Source organism: Macaca thibetana, chromosome 14, assembly GCF_024542745.1.
Source record: "Macaca thibetana thibetana isolate TM-01 chromosome 14, ASM2454274v1, whole genome shotgun sequence".
NCBI lineage: Eukaryota > Metazoa > Chordata > Mammalia > Primates > Cercopithecidae > Macaca > Macaca thibetana.
Window position 1 is genome coordinate 121048601 of NC_065591.1, and position 26279 is coordinate 121074879.

The following is a 26279-nucleotide window of genomic DNA, read 5'->3' on the forward strand; positions in this document are numbered from 1 at the left end:
CATCTTGGCCTGCCAGCCTCCAGAGCTGAGCCATCCCGTCTATGGTAGTTTTTACAGCAGCCCAAATGGACTATGACGGGGAAAACACAAATAGAGGAAACGGCCCTATGAACACAGAAAACAGAAAACCATCCTGCATGGGACAGGTTAGCTCCTCCTAAGGGAAAGATGGGAAGCCAGACAGGGAAAAGGAGAAGGGGTGTATCTGTTTCCTAGGCTTGCTGCAGCAAATTAGCACAAACCTGGTGACTTTAAATGACAGAAATTGATTCTCTCACAGTTCTGGAGGCCAGAAATCCAAACTCTGGGTTTCAGTAGGGTGTGCTCCCTCCAAAGGCTCTGAGGGAGAACCTTCCCCTGCCTCTTCCTGCTTCTGGTGGCTCCAGGCATTCCTTGGCTTGCGGCTGCCTCACTCCAGTATGCTGGTATTCATGAGGCCTCTCCTGCTTCTCCTTATGTGTCTCTTCTCTGTGTGTCTCTTATAAAAACACTTCTCACTAAATTAGGACCCAAAGGTCCTTTCTCCAAATAAGGTCATATTCACAGGTTCAGCAGGGGTTAGATGTACACATATCTTTCAGCAGGGGTAGCATATGATTCAACTCACTAACAGTGGGTAAGAGGATACAAGAGCTTTTCAGATGAAAATTTATTTGGATGAAATTCTCTAATGGCTAGTCACCATAATGATCATTTGAATATGAGGATGCCATTTGAAATTATTTACACTTCTAGAATATAAAACCTTCCTCTGTGTTCCCCTAAATCTTATGTCAGGCTGTTATAAACACCCATCTCTACACATACGCACACACGGGACTTTTCAACTCTCCTGCTCACACACACACATGCATGTACTTACATATGTATGTCTATTTTTACCTCAAGTGCACTCTTTTAAGTAGATGGTTTCTTCCTTTCATTAACTGCTATCATTTTTTGGCCATGCAAAATCCCATTTTGTCTTATTCTGTACCTTTTTTTCACTAAACATTGTATTTTTTAGACCTGTCCACATTATTCTCAAGTTTATGTATCTCAAATGTTCTCCTTCCAAATGACAGACAATATTCCATTATATGCATATATGATATAGACATCACATACATACATATACATGTAACACATTGTACTTTACTATTAGTAGGTTTCCCTAGGTGGACCCCTAAGACACTTCCGTCTCTTTGCTGCTACAGCGAGTGCTGTGATAAGAATGCTCAGGCCTGTAATCCCAGCACTTTGGGAGGCCGAGGCGGGCAGATCACCTGAGTTCAGGAGTTCGAGACCAGCCTGACCAACACGGAGAAACCCCCATCTCTACTAAAAAATACAAAATTAGCCGGGCATGGTGGCACATGCCTGTAATCCCACTACTCAGGAGGCTGAGGCTGAAGAATTGCTTGAACCCAGAAGGCGGAGGTTGCGGTGAGCTGAGATCGTGCTATTACACTCCAGCCTGGGCAACAAGAGCGAAACTCTGTCTCAAAAAAAAAATAGTACTCGTGACTTCTCCCTCTGCACTCATGTGGTAGTTTTCTACTATAGAGTTGCCTGGTCGTGGGGTGTGTGCACACTTTAAACACAAGAAAGCTAGGTGTCCAAAATGGCTATACCACTGTACACTTCTACCAGCAGTGCAAGGGGGCTCCCACTTTTTCCCATCCTTGCCAGCACTTAATATTATGTGACTTCCTAATTTTTTCCAATCAGATGAGTGTAAAATATCATCTTATTTTTTTAAGTTTCCATTTTTCTGGTTATTGGTAAAAGTAAGCATCTTTCCATGGATCTATTAACTAGTCTTGATTTCTTTTTTGTGCATTGCCTACACATATCTTTTTCCCAGATTAATCGTCATTACTAAGAGTCATTGTAAATATATTTTTGTTTATCAGCCTTCTGTTCATGTCTCGTGGAGTTCTTTCTTGAACAGAGATATTTCATTTTAATATGTTCACATAAATCAATTTCCCCCTTTATATATTGTTTTGATGGTCCTTCCCTAGCCACAATGTCAAAAAGATATTCTTCCACTCAATTTCCTCTCATCCTCTTTGGAGTTTGAGCTATTTATCCCATATAGACTCTTGATTTTCCTATATGATGTAAAGTAAGATTCAAATTAATCTTTTGCCATATAGAAAGCCAATTTTCCCAATACCATTACCCAACTGACATGTTATAATTTTTTGTTTGTTTGCTTTTTGTATTTTTTTGAGATGGAGTCTCATTCTGTCACCCAGGCTGGAATGCAATGGCGCGATCTCTGCTCACTGCAACCTCCGCCTCCCGGGTTCAAGCAATTCTCCTGCTTCAGCCTCCCAAGTAGCTGGGACTATAGGCGCCCGCCACCACACCCAGCTAATTTTTTGTATTTTTAGTAGAAACGGGGTTTCACCGTGTTAGCCAGGATGGTCTCGATCTCCTTATCTTGTGATCCGCCCACCACGGCATCCCAAAGTGCTGGGATTACAGCATGAGCCACCATGCCCGGCCATTATAATGTTTTAAATGTTTGTTTTTTCAAAGAGACTATGGAGTTTTTAGAAAACAGTTTTTACTCATAAATTACTAAGGAAAGAGAGAAAGGGATGCCCCAAGCTGGACAAAGATACGAATTAACAACAACAACAGAGAAATCCCAAAGACTAAAGAATACATCAAATTCACTAGTAAAAAAATAACAAAATTAAAGCAACAATAAAACATCACTCATTTCTCAAACTGGCAAAGATTTAAAGAATGCTTGGTGTTGGTAAGCGGATGAAAATGAGTATTCATAATCTATTGGTGGAAGACTAAATTGGTAAAAATATTTTAGAGGGTAATTTGGCAATATTTAATACCCTTGACTTGTGATTACATTCTTGACTTATCAGTTCCTCTTGTATGAGTGTGACCTATGGAAATAGTCATGGCAACGTCCATGCCATCATGGCATGGCTCCTGCAATCAGGGATTGGTGAGGAGAGAGGATGCTGAACTTTGACATTTAAGGAAATCTCTATCAGGATGCCGGCTAACTGCAGATATAACAGAACAAAAACTTCAGTGACTACACATGACAAGTGAAAGATACCTTGCAAAAATGGTTTGGAGAAGTCACTGTACAAATGGATGACTGTAGCCTCAAAAGCAATCCTAGAGGAGAAGGAATCTCATTTCCAGAGTTATCACATTATAATGCTCAGAACATTCAGTCTGAACAAAAAACGTTACAAAGCATACAAAAAAAAAAAAAAAAAAGAAAGAAAAATATGGGCCGGCGTGGTGGCTCACATCTGCAATCCCAGTACTTTGGGAGGCTGAGGCAGGCGGATCACTTGAGGTCACCAGTTCGAGACCAGCCTGGCCAAAATGGTAAAACCCCATCTCTACTAAAAATACAAAAATTAGGCAGGCGTGGTGGCACATGCCTGTAATCCCAGCTACCCGGGAGGCTGAGGTAGGAGAACTGCTTGAACCCAGGAGCTGGAGGTCGCAGTGAGCCTAGGTTGCACCACTGCACTCCAGCCTGCTGGGCGATAGAGTAAGATTCTGTCTCAAAAAATATATGTTAAAAAAATTTTTAATATGCCTCATTCACTGGAAAAAAAAAGAATTTGACAGAAACTATTCCTAAGAAAGCCCAGACATTAGAATTACTAGTCAAAGATGTTAAAATCAACTCTCTTAAATATTCTCAAGTTAGTGAAAGGAAACCATAGACAAAAACTAAGTAAATAAAATCAGGAAAACAATGTATGAACAAATAGGGAATGTCAAAGAGATGTAAATTATCAAAAGAAACCTCACAGAAATTCTGGAGCTGAATAGTATAATGACTGAAATTTAAAAATTTACTAGAGTGATTCAGTGGCGGGTTTTGAGCAGACAGGAAAAGAATTGTCAAACTTGAAATTAAGACAACTGAAATTATCCAGTTTGAGGAGGCGAAAGAAAAACAATAAAGAAAATAAACAGAACCTGAGGGATCTGTGGTACACCATCAAACACACACATACACACATACATACACACATAGACATACAGAGATATAAGTTAGATATAAATATGGATATATCATGAGCACTCCAGAAGGACAGGGAAAGGGGCAGAGACATTATTTGTGAACTAATGGCCCGGAATTCCCCGTATGATAAAAAGAAATGAAAATATACATGTTCAAAAAGTTCAATGAACTTCAAGCAGGATGAACTCAAGGAGATCTACACCAAGACACATGAGACTCAAATTTTTGAAAGACAAAGACAAAGAGAGAATATTGAAATCAGTGAGAGAAAAGTGGCTTATCACCTACAAGTGATTCTCTATGGAATTAACAGCTGATTTCTTATCAGAAACCATGGAGGCCAGAAGGCAGTGAGATGATATATTTAAAGGACTGGAAAACAAAAGCTATCAACCACGAACTCCATATCTGCCAAAACGATCTTTCAAGAATGAAGGAGAAACTAAGACATTTCCAGATAAACAAAAGCTGAGGTAATTTGCTACTAGTAGACCTACTAAAGGACATACCTTAGGCTGAAATTAAAGGACATTAGTCAATAACTCAAAACCATACATAGAAAAACAGAATGCTGGAAAGGTAACCACATGAGTAATTATAAAAGCCAGTACTATCGTACTTTTGTAACTCCCTTTTATTTCTATATGATTTAAAAGTTAGGGTCACAAAACAGTAATTATAAATCTATGTTAATGGGCACACATGTACAAAGATATAACCTGTGACAATAACAATACAGAGGAGGAGGAATCGAGATGCATAAGAGCAGAATGTTTTCATACCGTTGCTATTATTCACTAGGGTCTGATAAGTGTAAGAAGTTAATTACAATCCCTATGATAATCACTAAGAAAATAACTAAAACATATACCAAAAAAAAAGACTTAAAATGATACACTACCAAAAAAATCAACTAAATACAAAAATGGCAATAATGTAGGATTTGAGGAACAAAAAGCAAACAAGATATATGGCAAACAAATAGCTAAATGTCTGAAGTAAGTTCTTCCTTATCAGTAATTACTTTAAATGTCAAAGAATTAAAGATACAGATTAGCAGAATGAATATTTAAAAATAGTCCAACTATTTGCTGTCTATGAGAGACTCATTTTAGATCTAAGGATAGAAATAGGTTGAAAATGAGAGGATGAAAAAACATGTCTCGTGCAAATAGTAACCAAAAGAGATCTGAGATGGCTACACTAAACCCAGACAAAATGAACTTTACATCAAAAACTGTGACAAGAGACAAAGACAATATATACTGATAAAGGAGTTAATTTACCAAGAAAATTTAACAATTATAAACATGTATTCACTGAACAAACACTGAGAGAATTGAAAGGGGAAACATACAGCTCTACAAAAATAGTTGGAAATTTTAATGCCCCATGCCCCACTTTCAATAATGAATAGGACAACCAGACAGATCAATACAGAAAGTGAGGACTTAAAGCAAAACCACAAACTAATTAGATCTAACAGACTTAGACAACACACTCCATCCAACAACAGAAAGATACAGATTTTTCTCAAGTACACATGGAACATTCTCCAAGATAGATCACATTTAGCCACAAAAGAAGTACTGATGAATTTTAAAAGATTGAAATTATTCAAAATATTTTTTCTAATCACAGTGGAAGAAATTAGAAACCAATATTAGAAGGAACAAAGGTTCAAAGAAGAAATTGCAGGGTATAAAATAGCTTAAGACAAATGAAAACAAAAACACAACATACCAACACCTAGTGACTTCACTGGTGAATTCTACCAAACATTAACGAAGAGCTAGTACCAATTCTTCTCAGACTATTCCAAAAAGTTGAAGAGAAGGAAATACTTCCTATCTCATTTTATGAGGCCAGTGTGTTGCCCTGATACCTAAGCCAAAGACACTAAAAGAAGAGAAAACTACAGACCAATATCCTTTATAAATATTGATGTGGAAAACCTCAACAAAATACTAGCAAACAAAATTCAGCAGCGTATTAAAATGATTACACACCATGACCAAGGGGAATCTATTCCCAGAACTAAAGGATGGTTCAACATATGAAATTCAATTAATATGATACACTACAGTAACTGAATGAAGGAAAGAATCACATGATTTTCTTGAGTGATGCAAAAAAAGTATTTGACAAAACCCAACATCGTGTCATAATGAAAAACACTCAACAAACTAGGAATAGAAGAAAACTATCTCAATATAACAAAGGCCATATATGAAAACCCCATAGTTAACATAATACTCAATAGAGAAACACTGAAAACTTTTTTTCTAATAGCTGGAACAAGACAAGGATGCCTGCTGTCACCATTTCTATTCACCATAGTACTGGAAGTTCTAGGCAGAACAATCAGTCAAGAAAAAGAAATAAAAGACATCTAAGTTTGAAATGAAGAAGTCAAAATATCCCTTCTCACAAAAGACATGATCACATATGTACAAAATTCTAACTATTTTTAAAAAAGGACAAAACTGTTACAGCTAATAAGTGAATTTAGCAAAGTTGCCATATAAAAAATCAGCTTATAAAAATGTTTTATTTTTATATACTATAAACAATCTATAAATGAGATTAGGAAAACAATTCCAGTTACAATAGCATAAAAAAGAATAAAATACTCAGGAATAAACTTAACCAAGGAGATGAAAGACTTGTACACAAAACTACAAAAGATTACTGAACGATTAAAGGAGACATAAATAAATGGAAGACATCCCATGTTCATGGATTAGAAGACTTAATATTGTTACAATGTCAATAGTACCCAAACCAATCTATAGATTCAATCCAATCTCTGTCAAAATTCCAGTGATTTTTTTTGCAGAAATAGAAAACTCCATCTAAAATTAACATGTAATCTCAAGAGGCCTCAAGTAGCCAAAACAAATCTTGAGAAGTAAAAACAAATTTGGAGATCTCACACTTCCTGATTTCAAAGCTCAATACAAAGCTACAGCAATCAGAAGAGTATAAGACAGACACACAGACCAATGGAATAGAACAGAGAGCTCAGAAATGATCTTCACCTATATAGTCAAAGGATTTTTAACAAGAGCAGCAAGACCATTCAATGGGGAAAAGACCGTCTTTTCAAAAACTAGTGCTAGGAACTTTGGGAGACAGAAGCAGGCAGATCACTTGAAGTCAGGAGTTCAAGGCCAGTCTGGTCAACATGGTGAAACTCCGTCACTACTTAAAATACAAAAAATTAGCCGGGCGCAGTGGCACAAGTCTGTGATCCCAGTTACTGGGGAAGCTGAGGCAGGAGAATACCTTGAACCTGGGAGGCGGAGGTTGCAGTGAGCCAAGATTGTACCACTGCACTCCAGCCTGGGCAGCAGAGGGAGAATCTGTCTCAAAAACAATAGAGGGAACCTGTGGTGACCATTCCAGGTATTTTGCCTGGGACCAAACTGTCACTTCTTACCTAACTTCTCCTGACCACCCAGCCCTTATAAAGAGTAGCCCTAGGGAATATGTGACCTCATCTCCCTGTCCATAGCTGATTAGATCAGAGGTTGATGCCAGACACATAGCCTGGTCCTTAAGTAACTAAGCTGGACCAGGGAGAGCTCCGAAAAAATCTCTCATCAAAAATGCAGAAATTTTGGACAAATGATGGGTGGCATTTGGATGAGGGTCACCGAGAGTTTGGTCAGGACCACAACAAGTAAAACTGTAGGCAAATTCAAACGATGTGTGCTCAGCAACCACGAGGGTATGTGGATATTCAGAGAGGAAAATGCGGTGGGTGTGCAGAACGAGCGTGCTGGTTGCTTTGTTTTCTGTTGTGCTGTATCTCCTGGCCAGCTTATCTCAGCTTTACCTTGGACATGAATATAACAATGTGACAAGGCCATTAGGCTACAAGAAGGAGTACTGAAATTCTCAATGGGAAAGTCTCCATTGAGAGATCTGCCCCGCCTCTCCCCTTAATGGTTCTGGCTCCAGATTTACGAGACCTTTTGGTACTAGCACCTCTGAGTTATTGATTAAGTATCTTAATGCCATATCCCAAACTTTCAAAAGAACTTCATTGGTTCATTTCATCTTTCAAACCAAGCTACGTTACAGAGTTGCTGGATGGCAATGCTCCTATCAGCTATGCCCGTAGGTGACCCTATCAGCCATGACCGTAGGTGAGGTATGGTCCCTCCTCCCAGTGCTGGTACTGAATGGTGAATGGCAGGCATGTCTGGTATACAAAGTCCTGCATGAATGTATACTTATTTATGTATTCACTGGAACATTCATTTATGCAATAAACATTTATTGAGCACCTCCCCCATCCAAAACAAACAAACAAACAAACTAGTGCTGGGAAAACTGAGTATCCATGATGAAAAGAATCAAGTTGGATCTTTGTCTAACACCATATACAAAAATATTAACTCAAAATAGATCAAATATCTGAAATATAAGAGCTAAAACTATAAAACTCTTAGAAGAAAACATAGAAAAAAAAACTGTGACATATAATTTTGCAATAATTTCTTGGTTATAACACCAAAAGCACAGACAACAGAAGAAAAAATAGCAAAAGAGACTTCATCAAAATCAAAAACTCTTGTGCATCAAAGGACACTATTAAGAGAGTGAAAGGACAACCCACAGAAAACATTTGCAAATCATATCTGTGATAAGGGCTTAATATCCAGAATACATAAAAAACTTCTATAACTCAATAACAAAAAAACCACAAAATAGCTTTCAAAACTGGGCAAAGAACTGAAATAGACAATTCTCTAAAGAAAGTATATAAATGGCAAAAAAAAAAAAAAGCACATGAGAACAAAAGATGTTCAACATCATTAGTCAATAGGATGGTTTACGATGCAATTAAAACCATAATGAGTTACCACTGCACACCTACTAGGAGTGCTATAATTATTTTAAAAAGGAAAGTAACAAGCGTTACTGCCCAAGGATGGGTAGGAATTGAAATTCTTGTGCACTGCTGTTAGGAATAATGATGCCGCTGCTATGGAAAACACTATGGCAGTTCCCTAAAAAGTTAAACATAGGATTACCATATGACCTGGCCATTCCATTTTTAGAAGCATACTCAAAATAATTAAAAAACGGGGGCTCAAACAGATATTTGTATGCAATGTTCACAGCAGCATTATTCACAATAGCCAAAAGTTGAAAACAATGTAACTGTCCACCAACAGATGACTAGATAAACAAAAAATGTTGTATACGAACTACAGAGTATCATTCAGACACAAAAAAGAAGGGAGCTCTGGTACATGCTACAACCTGGATGAACACTGGACACATTACGCTAAGTGAAAGAAGCCAGACACAGCAGGACGAATATTGCAGATTTCACTGACATGAAGTATCTAGAATAGGGAAATTCATAGAGACAGAAAGCAGATTCGAGGAGACCAGGGAGTGCGGGAAGATTATTCCCTTGGGCTTGGTGCGCCCTGTGAGAAGGTGGGGAGCTTAATGCTTATAAGTACATCTGTTTGGGGTGATGAAAAATTGTGGAAGCAGGTAGTGGTGATGGTTGTACAACATTGTGATTGTAATTAGTGTCACTGAATTGTACACTTAAAAATTGTTAAAAGGGGCTGGGTGCGGTGGCTCAAGCCTGTAATCCCAGCACTTTGGGAGGCCGAGACGGGTGGATCACGAGGCCAGGAGATCGAGACCATCCTGGCTAACATGGTGAAACCCCATCTCTACTAAAAAAATACAAAAAAAAAAACTAGCCAGGCTGTAGTCCCAGCTATGCAGGAGGCTGAGGCAGGAGAATGGCGTAAACCTGGGAGGCAGAGCTTGCAAATGAGCTGAGATCCGGCCACTGCACTCCAGCCTGGGCGGCAGAGCGAGACTCTGTCTCAAAAAAAAAAAAAAAAAAAAAAAAAAAAAAAAAAAAATTGTTAAAAGGACAAATTTAATGTTTTATGTATACTCCCTCTATAGCCATGGGGAATTGGTTCCAGGACCTCCAGTGGATACCAAAATCCACTGTGCTCACAGCCCTTCTATAAAATGCGGTAGTACTTGCATATAACCTATGCACATCCTCCCATATACTTTAAATCATCTCTAGATTACTCATAATACCTAACGCAATATAAATGCTATGTAAATAGTTGTTGTACTGTATTGTTTAGGGAATAATGACAAGGGAAAAGAGTCTGTACATGTTCAGTACAGACAGAATGTTTTCTAGAGATTTTTGATTCGTGGTTGGTTGAATCAATGCATACAGAATCCATCAATATGTAGGGCTGGCTATATTTTGCCACAATAAAATATTTAAAATAAAATAAGTAAAGTGATGGACATCCACAGCAATGAAAAGGGAATTACTGATACACATAATGATTCAGGTGAATCTCGAAAACATAATATTAACTGAAAGAAGACAGATAGAGGACATTTAGAGAAAAGGGGGAAAATGATCCAGGAAAAGGACTCTTACCAGGCCCTGGGGGCTGAGAGAGAATTAAATGCCAAGGAGCACAAGGAAACCATTGGGGTGCAGCTTGCAATGTTTTTTTTTTTTTTTTTTTTTTTTTTTTGAGACGGAGTCTTGCTCTGTCACCCAGGCTGGAGTGGTGCAATCTCAGCTCACTGCAACCTCTGCCTCCCCAGTGCAAGTGATTCTCCTGCCTCAGCCTCCTGAGGAGCTGGGATTACAGGTGCATGCCACCACACCCAGCTCATTTTGTCTTTTTAGTAGAGACAGGGTTTCACCATGTTGGTCAGGCTGATCTCAAACTCCTGACCTTGTTATCCGCCCACCTCAGCCTCCCAAAGTGCTGGGATTACAGGCATGAACCACCGTGCCCAGCTGGTGCTAGTGATGTTCTAAATTTTGTCTGTGCAATGGCTACATGACCATTTACATTTGTCAAAACTCATTGAGCTGAACACCTACAAAAGATGAATTTTACTCCATGTAAGTTATACATAAATGAACCTCATGTTTATAAAATGCTCCTTGCAGAAATGTTGGTGTATGTTGCTGGAAATGCACAAACCCAGAGCACAGTTCAGTCTCAGCGGTTAACCTGTTTCTGCAACTTGATGCTCTCCTCTGCAGCCTCAGCAGCCATGACCGGGGAGAGCTGTGAGTTGGAAAGCCGTGGCTGGCTGCCGTTGGTTACATTTCCAACAATCCCTAGCGCTGGGTCATTTCCAGCTCTGGAAACCTGGCTAGTAGGGACCTGCAAGCCGGCAGGAGGAGATGGAGGAGGAGTGGTGGGATGGTTCCTTGGAGGGTAGAGGTGCACCAAACCCAAGGCACAGATGGCCCGCCTGAGCTGTGAGGCAGAGCTGGGCAGGGGGCCGGGTGGGAAATGGAGAGCACCCCCCATTCTCCCTTTCATACTCCTCTACCCCTGCCAAGAAAAAGGAAGTCCTCCTGTCTCCTTTTTTCATTTTTGAAGTTAATTTATTTTTCAATGACAATAATTATGTATATATGGGGTACAATGTGATGTTTTGATTTATGATATTGTAGAAAGAGCCCATCAAGCTAATTAACATATTCATCACCTCATCAACGTATCATTTGTTTGTGGTGAGGACGTTAAAGATCTATTCTTCTAGCAATTTTGAAATATATAGTACATTATTATCCACTATGGTCTCCGTGCAGTGCACTAGATCCTCCTTTCTGACAAGGCTGCATTGAGAGAGAATTTGGCAGCTGCTGCAGCATCAGGCATGGGAATCGCTGGCCCTCCGGCTGCAAGCTTGTCTCCCATGACCCTGGAGTAAAGCGGGTGCAGCTGTGGTAACAGGCAGGCCCTCCCCCAGCCTCTGCTCAGGGCTGCCACGGACACTGCACCCGAATCCTGCCTGCTGCCCAGCAAAGGACACGCCTGCCACATCCAGCTCTCCTCCCAGAGGCACCTGTCGCTTGCTCCCCTCTCCTTACCCCAGTCCCACCAGCCCAGCAGGGGAGAGGCCAGGACTCGCCTTGCCATGGGAAAGTGCTCCACTGCCGATCCCAGCCAGGAAAAAATTGCCTTGGGAAGAGTGTGCTCAACTCCCTGTGGGAGTGGCAGGGAATGCCACCATCTCCCCCACAGCCACTTCCAGATGCACCTGGAGACCTGGGTTTGCCTCTGGGGCGAACTGGAAAATTGACAGCAAAGGAAATGAAAAATATCCAGGGAGCCAGAGACTTTCGGGGGTAAATGGAGAAACTGATGAGTTTGCGTGCCTTGCACTGCATGTGATGCCCAGGGTTGAGAACGGGCCTTTGAACTAGCCAAGCCAGCCAGCTGGTCTAACCTCCAAGGCAAGCGCAGCCCTAAGAGGCTACCTGATTGTCCCAAATGTCAACGCCAGTCTGAGCAGAACCAGCACTGGAACAGGTTCTCCTGAGACCCAGTGCTCTCAAAACCCACTGGTCATTCCCCTTCCCCACCCCGAGACCCAAAGCTGAAGAGTACTTATGGCGACCTCCAAAGCCCCACGTGATCTGCCTCCCCACCCCCAGAACCTATCTGATCTCTCCTTTTTCTCCCCTCACTGTCTGCACCCCAGCACACAGCTGGTCCCTGAGCCCCCCAGCCATGCTACGCGTTGGCCCTGACATCGGCATCACTAGTCCCCTCACCTGCTACAGGTCTTGGCCAAGCCTCACCTCTCCAAGGTGGAGTCTCTGACCATCCTATTACTACCTCTGCAGCCTGCCCTGACTCTTCGGCAGGCCGATCTCCGCTCCAGCTCCACTTTTCTTCTCTCTCGGGACTCCCACCTCCTAACACGCCCTTTATCTCTGTATTTATTATGCCTCCTGCCGATGGTCTGCCTCTACCACAAGAATGTCAGCTACACAAAGGGCAGAGACCCCATTTGTTTTATTCACTGCTGTAACCCCCGTATTAAGAGGTGGCCCTAACTCAACCAATATTCACCCAATGAATGATGAGATGAGCTTCATTAAAGAGCACCTGTGCTATGTGTTTACTTGCCTTTCCAGATCGCCCCCAGAGGCTTAATATCAAATATACCAAATGATATACCTGCTTTTTAAATGTACCCCCACAAAAAAGGAAAGCCTAACATCTAAGCCCCTCCTCATGCCTTGAAGTCCCCATCCAGGACCTCGGGTGAATGACGAAGCACTGCATTCATTAAAGGGCCAAGACTTCACAGCGTTGGCATTGTGGGAATGGGAGTAATGCCTTTTTAGAGAATTAAGGTATCCTGGTGCCATGTGCTGGTGAGGCCCAGTGGCCCTGCCACAGAACATGTAGTACCTCCTCACTCACTCCTTTTGGAGATGGCATGGGTGGCTCAGTTGCATATTCAAGCAACCATTGTCAGGCCAGGATTTGTGATGTATCCCAGGATCCAGTTAAAAATTCCTGTTGTTGCTGTTGTTGTTTTGGTCTTTGTATGGACAATATAGCAAGTCTGGTAAGTTTCTCTGATTGGCAGCAAGCTGGCTGGGGGAGAGAGCTACAATTATTGAGCACTGCACCTTGGTTTTTATGTACATTACCCCTCACCATCCTCCCAACAGTCCTGCAGTGAAGATGTCACACCCATTTTAAATTTTAGAAAACTGACACACAGATAATGCAAGGGACTTGCCAGAGTCACACGGCTAGAGGGGATAAGGCCAAAGATTCAAGTCCATGCTCTTTCCAATACACCAGGCTCTTAATAAGCATTTATTACAAGAATGAATGATTCAACACAAGGACTGAAGCAGAGAATGGGTATCTTTTAAGGGAGAAGAGGGATAAAAGAGAGTTTATTGGCGGGGCGGGGGGCAGGCGGTGCGGTGGCTCACACCTGTAATCCCAGCACTTTGGGAGGCCGAGGCGGGTAGATCATGAGGTCAGGAGATTGAGACCATGCTGGCCAACACGGTGAAACCCCGTCTACTAAAAATACAAAAAAAAAAATTAGGTGGGCATGGGGGTGCATGCCTGTAGTCCCAGCTACTCAGGAGGCTGAGGCAGGAGAATTGCTTGAACCCAGGAGGTGAAGGTTGCAGTGAGCCGAAATCACGCCACTGCACTACAGCCTGGCAACAGAGCGAGACTGTTGAAAGAAAGAGAAAAAGAAAGAGGAAGGGAGGGAGGGAGGGAGGGAAGGGAAGGAAGGAGGAAGGAAGGAAGGGAGGAAGGAAGGAAGGAAGGAAGGAAGGAAGGAAGGAAGGAAGGAAGGAAGGAAGGAAGGAAGGAAGGAAGGAGAGAAAGAAGGAAGGGGAGGGGAGGAGAGGGGAGGGAAGGTTAAGTTCACAGTGTGAGTCTGGGTGCAGTGGTTCACGCCTGTAATCCCAGCACTTTGGGAGGCCAAGGCAGGTAGATCATGAGATCAGGAGATCAAGACCATCCTGGCTAACACGGTGACAGCTCGTCTCTACTAAAAATATAAAAAATTAGCCGGGTGTGGTGGCGGGTGCCTGTAGTCCCAGCTACTCAGGAGGCTGAGGCAGGAGAATTGGCGTGAACCCGGGAGGCGGAGCTGGCAGTGAGCTGAGATCGCACCACTGCACTCCAGCCTGGGCAATAGAGTGAGACTCTGTCTCCAAAAATAAAAAGTTCACAGCGTGGAGAGCAGGCCCACTTGGGACACAGAATGGGCACATGTCGAGAGCCCTGGGAGGGGGTGCTGGAAAGGGGCAGTGGAGAAAAGGAGAGGAAAGACACGGGGATAGCTGATCGGCCCCCTGGGCCATTCTGCTTGCCTCCTCACTAAGAATGGTAGCATCTCTCCTTGCTCCCACCTTTTTGTGGCTCTCAAAATGCTTTCACGTGCATTTTCTCACTACAGCCTCAGAACAATCTTTAGGAGTGGTGTTATCTTCCGCATTTCACAGATGAGAAAGCTGAGACTCAGGCCACGTAACTTGCCCAAGAACACATAGCCAATCAGTGGCAGGTCTGGGGCTCCATTTAAGTCTATGACCCCCACTCTGGCTCAGTATTCTTACCCCCACCCCGAATAAAGAGAATCACACAACCTTATTGTGATAACAAATAGCAACCGTAGTCAGAGGGAGAGAGGCCCAGGGAGGAACAATAATCTAATTAAAACGCTTGACATTGGAAACTCCTGGAGGGCAGGGCAGGGATCACGAGGGAGATTTTACAGCACCCAGCACAGCTGCCCACGCAGTGGAGCATCTCTGCTGAGCTACCACAGCAAGGCTGCAGTGCCTGGCCCGGAGCCTGGTCACGCTGACCTCCACGGCAGGAACTGAGAGCAGCATCTACTCCCAATCCTGCATAAGACGTCGTAGAAACACCCTACAACCCAGCCGGGGAGCCAGTCCCTGCCAGAAGCTGGCGTCACAGCTCAGAGAGGTGCCAAGCGAGCAGAAAACAGCCCCTGCTCTCCGTAGCTGAGAGAGACAGAGTCGGGCACCCTGGCCCGGTGGAGCACTGGCCGTCGCTCCCACAACAGCAACAGCACGAAGCGCTGAACACACACCCCACCGTTCACCATCCATGGCCAGGAGGCCATTCAGACTGTGATTGCTGGTTGTCAACTCCAAGAACTAACAGGAGGGAAAACTCACACACACACCCAAGAATGCAGGCTCTGCCTGGCGTGCGGGAACTCTGCCCTCGTGCCTGGGGTTCCTTCCTCTGTGGGCTTCCCATCTTCAGAGCCTTGGTTCTCTCTTCCCGAGGGATTACTCGCCACTTCCCAACACTGCTGGGCTGCCTGCCTTGCTGCCGTGGAGTCCAGTCATCAGGCAGATTCATTCACATCTAGGTGCCTGAGTGGTACTGGCCACCAGGTAATGGAGTGGCCATCAAACAGAGAAGTGGGCAACCTGGAATTGGGTGCCAGTCCTCGAGTCCCTCATCAGCCAAACGAAAATTATCTCGCGAGTGCCTACCCTCCAGAAGTGCCACGGGGAGATCACGAGGTGTGTAGCAGAAGCACGTCCTATGCTGCAAAGCAGCAAAGAAACGCAGCCTCCATAGCTCTAGCGGTTTGTAAAGAGCGCCTTGCAGAGAGGACACAGCCTGGCTCATGAGTTTCCAGCAGCGGAGCTTTAGGTGTGACTGAATCTTGGAGAGGAAGAGACTTTGGTTCTGTGGAACCTGCTCCATGTTTCTCAAAGCACACACCACCCACTCTGCCAACAGGTAAAGCTTCGGATGGAAGCTGCTGTGTTCTGTCCTCTCCCAGCTGAGCCAGGCCCTGGGAGCGCCCTCCAGGAGCTCCGCGCAAGCAGCCCCTCGTGGCCCATGGTGGACCTGCACCCTCGGCACTAGACAGGGTGGTCTCAGGAGCCTGCGAGGAAGGTGTGGTCTCACTGCTATTGCACAGGGTGAGTGGAACGGGAAATGCAGCCCCCAATAGTTTCAGTTATTCCAGGTATGGCTTTTCTCTCTCACCTTGTGCCTTCAGACCCTCATTTCCTGTGAGCAATGTGCTGGGGAAACTGGCAGCGGCTCTCCGGCAACCCTGGGGGAAAGCAGCAAAGTGGGGTAGAAGCAGAAGCCAGGGGCAGGGGCTGGGTCGGTCCAGTCAGCCCACTAGGGCTCCCATGTAGCAGAGGCTCCACCGAGAGGAAGCCGGGGCTGGCCTGGCCGGGAGACTCCCTCCTCGCCCCGTGTGTGGAGTGCCCGGGCACCCCATACCCTCAAAGTGGCCTTGACCTCTGGAGACAGGTGTTGGCTGCTTGGGTCACCAACAGCAGAACCAGACTGGGAGGTGTTTCTGGGCGGGAAGGGCGGGCCAGGCCAGGCTCCAGCAGGCCCCCTTGTGGTCAGAGGGGTTGCCTGCAGGATGATGGGCTTGGGAACCAAGGCAGCCACTCCCCACGTGGGAGTTGGACCCAGGCTTAAAGGACACATCGTCACATCGATGTCACTCTCTTGGGAGGCCTTCCTGTCACACAAAATATCCTGGCCCCGGTGTTTTTCTTCACCATATTTCTCCCAACTGTAATTGTGTAGTCCCTGGGGTGCTTATCTCTCAATGTCCATCTCCGTGAAAAGAGCCGTGACCCTCCAAGATAAGGTTGGTGCGTGAGACCCACTTTGTGGAAAGAACGAGTGGAAGTCTCAGGACTCTACCTAAGAGCCAGGAGCCAGCTCAGGTCCCCGCTCCACTGCACCAATGCCCCTCGGCCCCAGGAGAGACTGAGATCTCTGTAAACAGCAGAGATCAGCAATACAGGCCTTGCCCTAATGGAACTTCCCTCTGAAAGGAAGCATAATGCTTTCAGCCAAGTGCCTGCCCAGAGCTCTGCAGGTGTGTGGCACGGAGGGCCTGGTGCCCCAGGAGGAGCTCAGCCTCCTGCCGCACCAGAATGGCCCAGGTCTCCCCAGGCTCCCTGCGATCCTAGTTGTCGTCACGTCACTCTCAAATCCCCCATTTGGTCCTCTGTCACGTCCATGAGGTTGTGGGTGCACCCTGTCACTGCATCCCCTGGCGATTAGCACAGTCCAGGCAGAGAATCAAGTCAACAAGAATGAAGGAGAGAGTGGATGAATGAATGTCGGGCCCTATTTAGGGGCTGAGGACACAGAGATGAATAAAATTCTATCTCTGCCCATGTAGGGTTCAAAGTCAAATTGGGGGACACAAAGTAATAATCCCAATACAGTGAAATTCATGTGTACAGTGAAAGTCATGTTTAAGGAAGCTTTATTAGGGCACAGACAAAATATCCATGACTATGTTTTAGCTGGTCAGGGAAGGCTCCTTGGAGGAGGTGACTTGGAACAGTCTTAGAGGAAAGTAAAATTTCCAGGCAGGGATGAACAGGGGTGCCAGGCAGGGATGAACAGGGGTGCCAGGCAGGGGCACCTCATATGAAGAGGTACAAAAAGCCAGAGTGGAAACGTGCAGAGCTTACTGTGGGGACCTAAGGGTGGAATCCACACAGTTGGAGCCAGTGCAGGAGCTGGCCTGGGGTGCCAGAAGGGATAGAAGAAAGGTTCCCAAGGGGGTTGGAATATCAAGCAAGGGATACGTTGTGGGGTGGTGAAAGGATTGTAAGCAGAACGTGTGACTCCCCAGGGGTTTTTTTCCAACAGGATTCTCTGACGGCATTATAGGGAGAGGACAGGAGGGGAAGAGCCTCAGTTAGGAGGCTCTGTGGGATGCTGCTGCCTTGGTCCAAGCAAGACACAAGGCAGGCCCCGAGCAGGATGTGGTGGGGGGCCGGAGTGGGAAGATGGATTTCAGAGGTATTTAGGAGAAATAACTTGGGGTACAAAGGAGAAGTGGGGAGAAAAGGGGGTGAAGGAGAAATGAGGTAAAGGGGAACAGAAGTCAAGCATCAGCTTCTGCTGCCTCTTCCTCTTCTGCAGTCCTCACTCCCCCGGCATGGACCAGCCAAGGACAAAGACCCAGCTCACTGTCAGCCTACACATGTCTCAGCTATTCTTCTCATGGAAGAGCATGTTTTAGAAACCCTGACCTGAGCTGGGTAGTCTTATTTGTAACAATATTGTAGATGGCACATAGAGGCACTTGGATAAATACTGAATGAGACCAGGTGCAATGGTTCATGCCTGTAATCCCAGCACACTGGGAGGCTGAGGTGAGCAGATCACTTGAAGCCAGGAGATTGAGACTGGCCTGGCCAACATGGTGAAACCTCGACCTTACTAAAAATACAAAAAAATTAGCCAGGCATGGTGGCACATGCTTGTAATCCCGGCTACTTGGGAGGCTGAGGCAGGAGAATCACTTGAACCTGGGAGGCGGAGGTTGCAGTGAGCCCAGATTGTGCCACTGTACTCCAGCCTGGAAGACAAGAGCGAAACTCCATCTCAAAAAAAAAAAAAAATAATAATAATGAATGATTTAGCAGTGAATGATGAGTGAGTGCATGAATGAGTGAGTGCATGAATGAACAAATGAATTCTTCACAACTTACCCTAGGACAGACTGACTAGCAGGTTTATCCTTGCTCAAAAGAGGAACCCCCAGGTTCCTCCCTGCTGCTGCTTTGAGTCCACGTGCCCAGGGCTTGCTGGCTGCCCAGGCTCAGCTGAGACTCGTGGTTGTCTAAGTCTCCCTCTTTTGGAGGTCAGAACTGCAGACCTGGGAAGGAGGTTGAACTGCAGAGCCTGCTTTTTCTGTGCAAAGGCTAGAAAGAATGAAAGATGCAAAGATGGAAACCTCTGGATTTCTCACCAGTTGGTTGATTACCCTGAAAGAGACTGTCAAAGTTATGCCTCCTTCCTAAATGATCTCACCCACTGCCTGGAGATGATTTGCATGACCTCCAAGCAAAGGCAGATAGCAAACAAGAGCTGAAATTAGTGGAAAGATTAATTTCCCCATACAGGGCACTTCCCCACCCCCGCCCCCAACCCTGCTTTTGTTTGTGTTTTTTGTTTTTTGTTTTTTGTTTTTTTCCCACAGGCAGCAATTCAATAAATAATTAATGCTTGCTAATCTTTTAGCTATTTCTCCTGTTGTAAAAAATTAATTGGTCTTCAATCATCTATTGCATTGTAACATGGAGGTATTTGGCCTGAGTCCACCACCCTGCTGAAACATGCCCCTCCTGCTGCTCACTGGCATATGTCAGTGACACCCGGCAGTCATGCCCAGCCTCCAGGTTCAGCACATGAACGGGAGTGCACAGCCGTGTGGCAGACACCTCCAGGGAGCTTCACACAAGCACTGCCTCTTTCTTCCAGCACGCTTGAGGAGTTTGCAAATGCTCATTCTCACAACACCTCCTCCCTATTTGCTGAGACTCCTATTTTGCAAAAGAGGTTGAACAAGATTAATGATGGGGCGGAGAAGCAGCACCATCTCTCTCCAGGCCTCTGACTAGGGACATCAAATACCCTGGGATCTCTTTCTGGCTTTTGCCACCGAACTTGTGCCTCAGTTTGCCTAAGCAGGACTATCAGATCCACAGGAAGCAAAACAGGGAGGGTTGGCGGGGGAGGGAAGATTTCCAGCTGTCATGGTTCCTGCAGCCTCAACTATGACATGCTCCCTCTTTGAAATCACAACTCAATCATACCACCTCCTCCAGGAAGCTCTCCTAGATTAAACTAGCCTGGTTATCCCCGCCCCAGTGCCTGACTTGCCCTCCCTATTCAGTGCTCTTTAGAGATTATTCTAATGACAAAGTTCAGTGGATGACTAGTTTGCTTACTATTGTTTTCTCATATTAAAATTTAAGCCGTGGTAGGGTGGTAATCATGTTTGCACTTTAGTAAATATTCCAAGAACTTGTGTGGCTGCAAAAAGTCTTACAGAAGGGAGGAGAGGGGGCTGTCAGCAGAAGCAACCCAGGAGACGCTTAGTGAGAATATGCAAGGGTCTGCACCAGTTCACACTTGGAATTGTCCCTCCTGGGAGAGCTGTGCAGCTAGCCGGTAGGTTCAGAGGACAAGCACCATCAGGGGTTCATGTCAGCAGTCCCACCCTGCTCCTTCTGCCACTTTTGAGTGTATCACTTAATCTCTTCCAGCCTCAGGATCTCATCTGAAAAAATGTCTCCCTCATAAGGTTGTTGTAGGGATTACATGAGATGGTGAATGTAGACAAAGATTGCAAACTGGGGAGCACGAGGTAGATATGAGGACTGATTGTCTCCCCGCTGCATGGTCCTCTTGCTCTGCAACCATCTTCAGAGGCACCATCCTGTGCCTACCTTGGAAACAGCCTGAATTCCAATTCCCTGACTCGCACCTCTCCCTCTGGCCTCTTAAGGTAGTCTGAGGATAGCATTCTACAATGTCAGAGCTAGGACAGATCCTTAATGGTCATTTTGCAGGTAGAAAAACAGGTCCAAAGACCAATGCAACTGACGTAGGCTTGCACAACTGCATTGGGCAGCTCCGTCCCAACCCCACGACGCCTGACTGCCCACAAGGGCGCTCCTTAGTAATAGCGTTTTGATTGAGTACTTCCTTGAGCCAGGTTCTCTGCTGAGCACCTTACATGGGTTACCTAATTTAATCCTCACACAACTCTGTGGGATCAATACAGTGGTCATCCTCATTGTTTAGACAACATAACTGAAGCACTGAGAAGGCCACACAACTAAAATTGTCAAAGCCAGATTCTAAGTCATTCCAGAGCCTGTGTGCTTAACATACTACACTCACTGTGTGTGAGTGCATGAATGAGTGGGTGCATGAATGAGTGCATGAATGAGTGCGTGAATGAGTGAATGAATGATGAATGAGTGAGTGCATGAATGAATAAACGAATTCTTCACAACTTATCCTAGGACAGACTGACTAGCAGGTTTATCCTTGCTCAAAAGAGGAACCCCCATGTTCCTCCCTGCTGCTGCTTTGAGTCCACGTGCCCAGGGCTTGCTGGCTGCCCAGGCTCAGCTGAGACTCGTGGTTGTCTAAGTCTCCCTCTTTTGGAGGTCAGAACTGCAGACCTGGGAAGGAAGTTGAACTGCAGAGCCTGCTTTTTCTGTGCAAGGGCTAGAACCTTGCTGCACTGTTCCTCTCATAGACTGACTCTCCAGGAAAAGAATTAAGTGCAAAATACCCTCCTAGTCACGAGATTCACTGAAGAGTAAAGTGGAATCCTTGCCTTCAACATTTTATGGTGCGTCTCCTCCTCTCCTTCCTTTCCCTTCTTTTCCTTTCTTCTTCCTGAACAAGTCAGTTCTAAATCCATGAGTGGGACTGAGCAAGCTGGGCTTACGTGCAGGAGGGCACGGGTGCAATGGCCCAGAATGGGTTGTCAGAGCTCCAGCAAGGTGTGAGCACCTGTGCAGGGGGCTGTCTGGATGGAGGGCATCCCCAGGGAACAGCCCAGATGAGACGTCAGAGCCCAAGCTGACTAGAGAGAGCATCACCCAGGGGCAGACCAGCAGAGGATCTTGAACCCCAGACAGAGAGAGAAGGGATCTGGCATGGAGGAACAAACCAGAACAGGATATCAGAGACTGAGCGGGGTGCAGTGGGATGTGGAGGGCATATGTATGTGGGAGGGGGTGGCAATGCTAGGAGATAGGTTAATGCGGAAGACTGATCAAATCGGCAAATATAGTAAAGAGCATGGGAGTCTTTCTCTCTCAGTAAAAGAAGTTAAAAATTTGAAAATCAACCAGTGATTGCAAGCTGGGGGGTATGAGGTAAATATGAGGATTGATAAATCCTCAGATCAAATAATTAATTGTACTTAACATTGATAGATCCTCATATCTAAAAGGTAAATATGAGGCTGGACGCAGTGGCTCTCACCTGTAATCCCAACACTTTAGGAGGCCAAGGCGGGTGTATCAATTGAGGTCAGGAGTTTGAGACCAGACTGGCCAACATAGAGAAACTCCATCTCTACTAAAAATACAAAAATTAGCTGGGCTTGATAGCACATGTCCCAACTACTTGGGAGGCTGAGGCAGGAGAATCACTTGAATCTGGGAGGTGGAGGTTGCAGTGAGCCCAGATTGCACCACTGTACTCCAGCCTGGCGATAGAGCAAGACTGTCGCAAAAAAAAAAAAAAGTGAAAAGGGAGAAAAATACAGTAAACCTTGGGGTATTGGGCTGGAATTGGAGATGCCAGTATGCAGTCTCGCTTAGCAGACTGTGGCTGTGTGGGATACTGCTTCCTTTGGGGAATCTCTTTTGTTGCAGGGGTATCAGAAGTCTAGGTGCAGGGAAAATTTGACCTAAGTATCCTAAAAGATGCTAGATGAATGGGTCCCGTGGCTCCTTCCTGCTCATCAGAGAAGGTGCAGAGCAGACAAGAGGCAGCAACGCTAACACCTTCTCTCAGCTCAGCACTGTCCTCCAAAGGTCACCAGCACCCCTTCATGGGTGCAGCTGTGTGCTAGTTCCTGAGAGCTGCCTGCCGTCTAAGCCATAGGCCTGTGGTTCCCGAGCCTGGGTGAGCATTTGAATCACCTGTCCTGGGTGCCTCCCCAGAGCCACCAAATCAGAATCTCCAGGGTGGGGCTTGGGAATCTGGATGCATAACAACCTCCCAGCTAATTCTTGTCCAGTCAGCCCATCAGTTGTGGATCAGGACTGGGAGTCACTCATTTAGATAATGGTGTAGATACTTCACAGCAATTGCGATGCTAAAGAAAAAGGCTTCATTCTCAATTAAGAGAAAAGGAAGAGGAAAAGGAGGAGAAGAAAACAGCAACTTGACATAATTATGGCATCTCCCTTTAAACACCACTGATAATATGCTGTCTGAATTCCCTGTCAACCTCTGGATGCCAACCTATGGGTTGGGCATCCCCTAAATGGCAGGATGGCTCCCGGCTACAGCACAGAGTCCTGTGTTTCAGATGTAGGGAAAGTAACGTGAACAACAGAAAATCCCACGTGGCCTTTGCAGGCCTCACACCGCCATTCCACACCATCGGCAGAAGCCAGCTCTGCCACCTAAAACCTGTGCCCATCCCTAACAAAGTCCCCAGCATCCTAAGGCTACAATCAAAGTGGACAGAACCTTTTCCAACAAACCCCACCCAAACCTGCACCCACAGCTACCTGCTGGCCGTCCACCATTTGTAGAGAAGTGCATTAAGAGTTTCAGGATATTATGGGATTTTTAGATGTCCCCTTCTGGCTTGCAGATCACTGTCATTACGCTCAAGATGAAGAGGAGGGGGACTGCAGGAAGGCAAAGTGCAGTGCTCAAACAGAAGCATGGAGTTGGAACGAGAAGCTGAGTCCGTGAGACAGCAAATAAGTAGTCGACGTTGGCCAAAGAACAGGGCAACACACAGGACTTTGCTAGGCATCTCTGAGAGAGAATAGAGTGGGGGGAATGAAGACACTGAGGGCTAGAGACACAACCGTACCCCTGGGAGAGGCTGCCGCCCAGCATGGCATGAGTGTCATGGAGACATTCTTCAAGGCTGCCACGGGCCAAAGACTCATGAAATTCATGATCTCTCTTCCACTTCCACGTTGCTTTAATTGGAGCTTTGCTGAAGACATGCCTTAACCTAAAAGATCGAGGCCATGGTGGGAGTACTGGGCTCCACGTCAGGGCAGTGAAGGCACGAGGTAGTAGACTAACACCCCTCCACCTGCGCTGGCACATCCTCCATGCATTTGGCAATCTCACCGAACACAGGGTCAAGGCAGCTGTGTTCCAGCCCTGGCTCTGCCACTTGTTTGCTGTGTAGCTTTAGACAGACCACTCACCTCCTGCGAACCTTGAGTTCCTCATGTGTGAATCAAGATCATAGCATCTCCCCCGCTTACCTCACAGGGCTCCTGTGGATGAGGCAATGTACAAAGTGCTTTGTCAACTATAAAAGCATTGATGAAACATCAGGAACTGTTGTTATTGTTCCAGGTAGGTGTAGATGTCCTCTATTTCTGCCTCCTGCCCTTTGCAGCTGACCACATGCCCTTCTTTCCATGGGACACTCTGAGGGTCTCTCTCCTCTGCAGTGTCTGCTCACTACCCTGTCTGTCCGAGTCGACCACAGTGAGGCATCTAAGACTTACCTGGGGCCCCGTCCCAGAATACTGGACTCCCACAGCCCTTGGATCAGCGCACATGACAGGGGAAACACCTTGGTCATATTTTTACATATTTTCCTCTTGCTTAAAACCACAGAGCCAAGCAAACTGCAATAGGAATAAAGTCCTGCTCAGGGAATTTCATTTCTTGCCACTTGTTTATGAGTGGTAGGTGCCGTGGCCACTGCCGAACTATTGTTTATCCAGCCTCTCAAGGTTCTGTTTTCCAAAAGACAGTTTTCTTGTACTCCAGCCAGAACTGACTTGCCCAGAGCTCAGGACTGCTAAGAACAACTGGGCTAAGCCAAAGACGAGGAGATTAAAGGAGAATCAATACCTTGTTGCTGAGTGAGAACAGAAAGTCGGTTCTCATCCATCTCCCATCTCAAGCCCCATGACCGAGTTTCTCTCTTTCTCCCAAAGCGGAGATCATGGATTGTGAAATACCTTAATGGAAAAAACAGCCACAGGGCACTGGCTTAGCGGGATTGTATCCAAAATCATTATGTCATAAAAAGTTTCTTCCCCAAGTACACAGGCTATTTTCCAGCAATTATCCCAAATAACTTTTTACGACGATACGGGGCTGCGGAGGAGGCGAGAAAAGGGTTTAGAGCCAGGGAGATGCACAATCCCCCGATTCATCTCTTCTGGCCACCGCTGCCGCTCACCTCACATGAATGAGGGGTGATTCCCCAGCCCGAGGCTCTGTGCTCTCCTCTCATCTGCCCCCTTGCCATCATCCCATTTTATTTATTAGGAGAGATTTTTGACATGTACTTGCTAAGTTGGCATTTCTCATATTTCACAAAGCCCCACCTGGAGTCTGCCCTCTAAAGCTGGGAATGAAAATAATTTTATCTGTGTTTAGGATAAACAATAGGTAAGAGGTCCCCAAGATGCTGGGAATGAAAATAATTTTATCTGTGTTTAAGATAAACAATAGGTAAGAGGTCCCCAAGATGCTGGGAATGAAAATAATTTTATCTGTGTTTAGGATTAAAAAAAAAAAAAAGGTCAGAGTTCCCCATGATGGGGTAATTCCACTGGGGAGGAAGACTGTGTCGTAGTGGGATGAACGCGGCTCTGCGAGTTCTAGTCCCAGCTCCATCATGAAATAACAGGCCACTTACAGGATCTACTTGAAGCACCAAAATGATCTCCCAAGTCTCATCCCATAAAAAAAAAAAAAAAAATCCAGTGAGTCTCTGGAAGGACGGCGCTGTGCTGCTGCCAGTCTAACCAAGCCGAACAGAGTGCACTTTAGGCATGGTGGAACATGCAACATCATTGAGGAGCTAGAATTTCATTACTCTTTTGTGTGTTTTTTTTTGTTTTTTTTTTTGAGACGGAGTCTCGCTCTGTCGCCCAGGCTGCAGTGCAGTGACCGGATCGCAGCTCACTGCAAGCTCCGCCTCCCGGGTTTACGCCATTCTCCTGCCTCAGCCTCCCGAGTAGCTGGGACTACAGGCGCCCGCCACAGAGGAGTGGGAAGGAATGTGACTGGAGGGCAGCATGGGGGAGGGGCAGGTGTGGGTGCAGGGACAAGCAGGTGCAGAGGATGGGAGGTGGCCATTTTCTGCAGATGATTTGGGAGACAGCCAGCCCAGGGACTGGCCATCCAGTTTAGGGGCCAATTTAAATGGTCTGGAGCTAACTAATCAGAAACTCAGGAAAGGGGCAGAATCTGAAGAATGAGGCCACCACCCACTCACCTGTGGCAGGGAGGCTCAGTGGCGGGGATGAGCTCTGAGAGGTCTGTGGGGGTCAAGGCCAGCCTAGGTACAAACCAACATTCCTGAAAAAATATCTTTGAAAAGCTGGCAGAGAAGCCTCCTTTGACTGCCTCACTAAAGT

At 45.6% G+C, this 26279-nt stretch overlaps 1 protein-coding gene and 1 long non-coding RNA gene across 6 annotated transcripts in view; one reads left to right on the forward strand and one right to left on the reverse strand.

Annotated features, from left to right (window-relative positions):
* APLP2 (amyloid beta precursor like protein 2) overlaps nt 1-26279 on the forward strand; it is a 726249-nt gene that overhangs the window by 286088 nt on the left and 413882 nt on the right. The window lies entirely within an intron of this gene.
* Nucleotides 1-26279, reverse strand: part of LOC126934991 (uncharacterized) — a 178428-nt gene that overhangs the window by 79257 nt on the left and 72892 nt on the right. The window contains exons 6-7 of one of the 5 annotated variants that reach the window (XR_007719173.1): nt 18873-24869; nt 12587-13899 (exon numbers count right to left, since the gene is read on the reverse strand). The exons of the other annotated variants lie outside the window; for them this stretch is intronic. This is a non-coding gene — a long non-coding RNA (uncharacterized LOC126934991). Of the gene's footprint in view, nt 1-12586; nt 13900-18872; nt 24870-26279 lie in introns of those variants that run through there. 5 annotated transcript variants of the gene reach the window in all.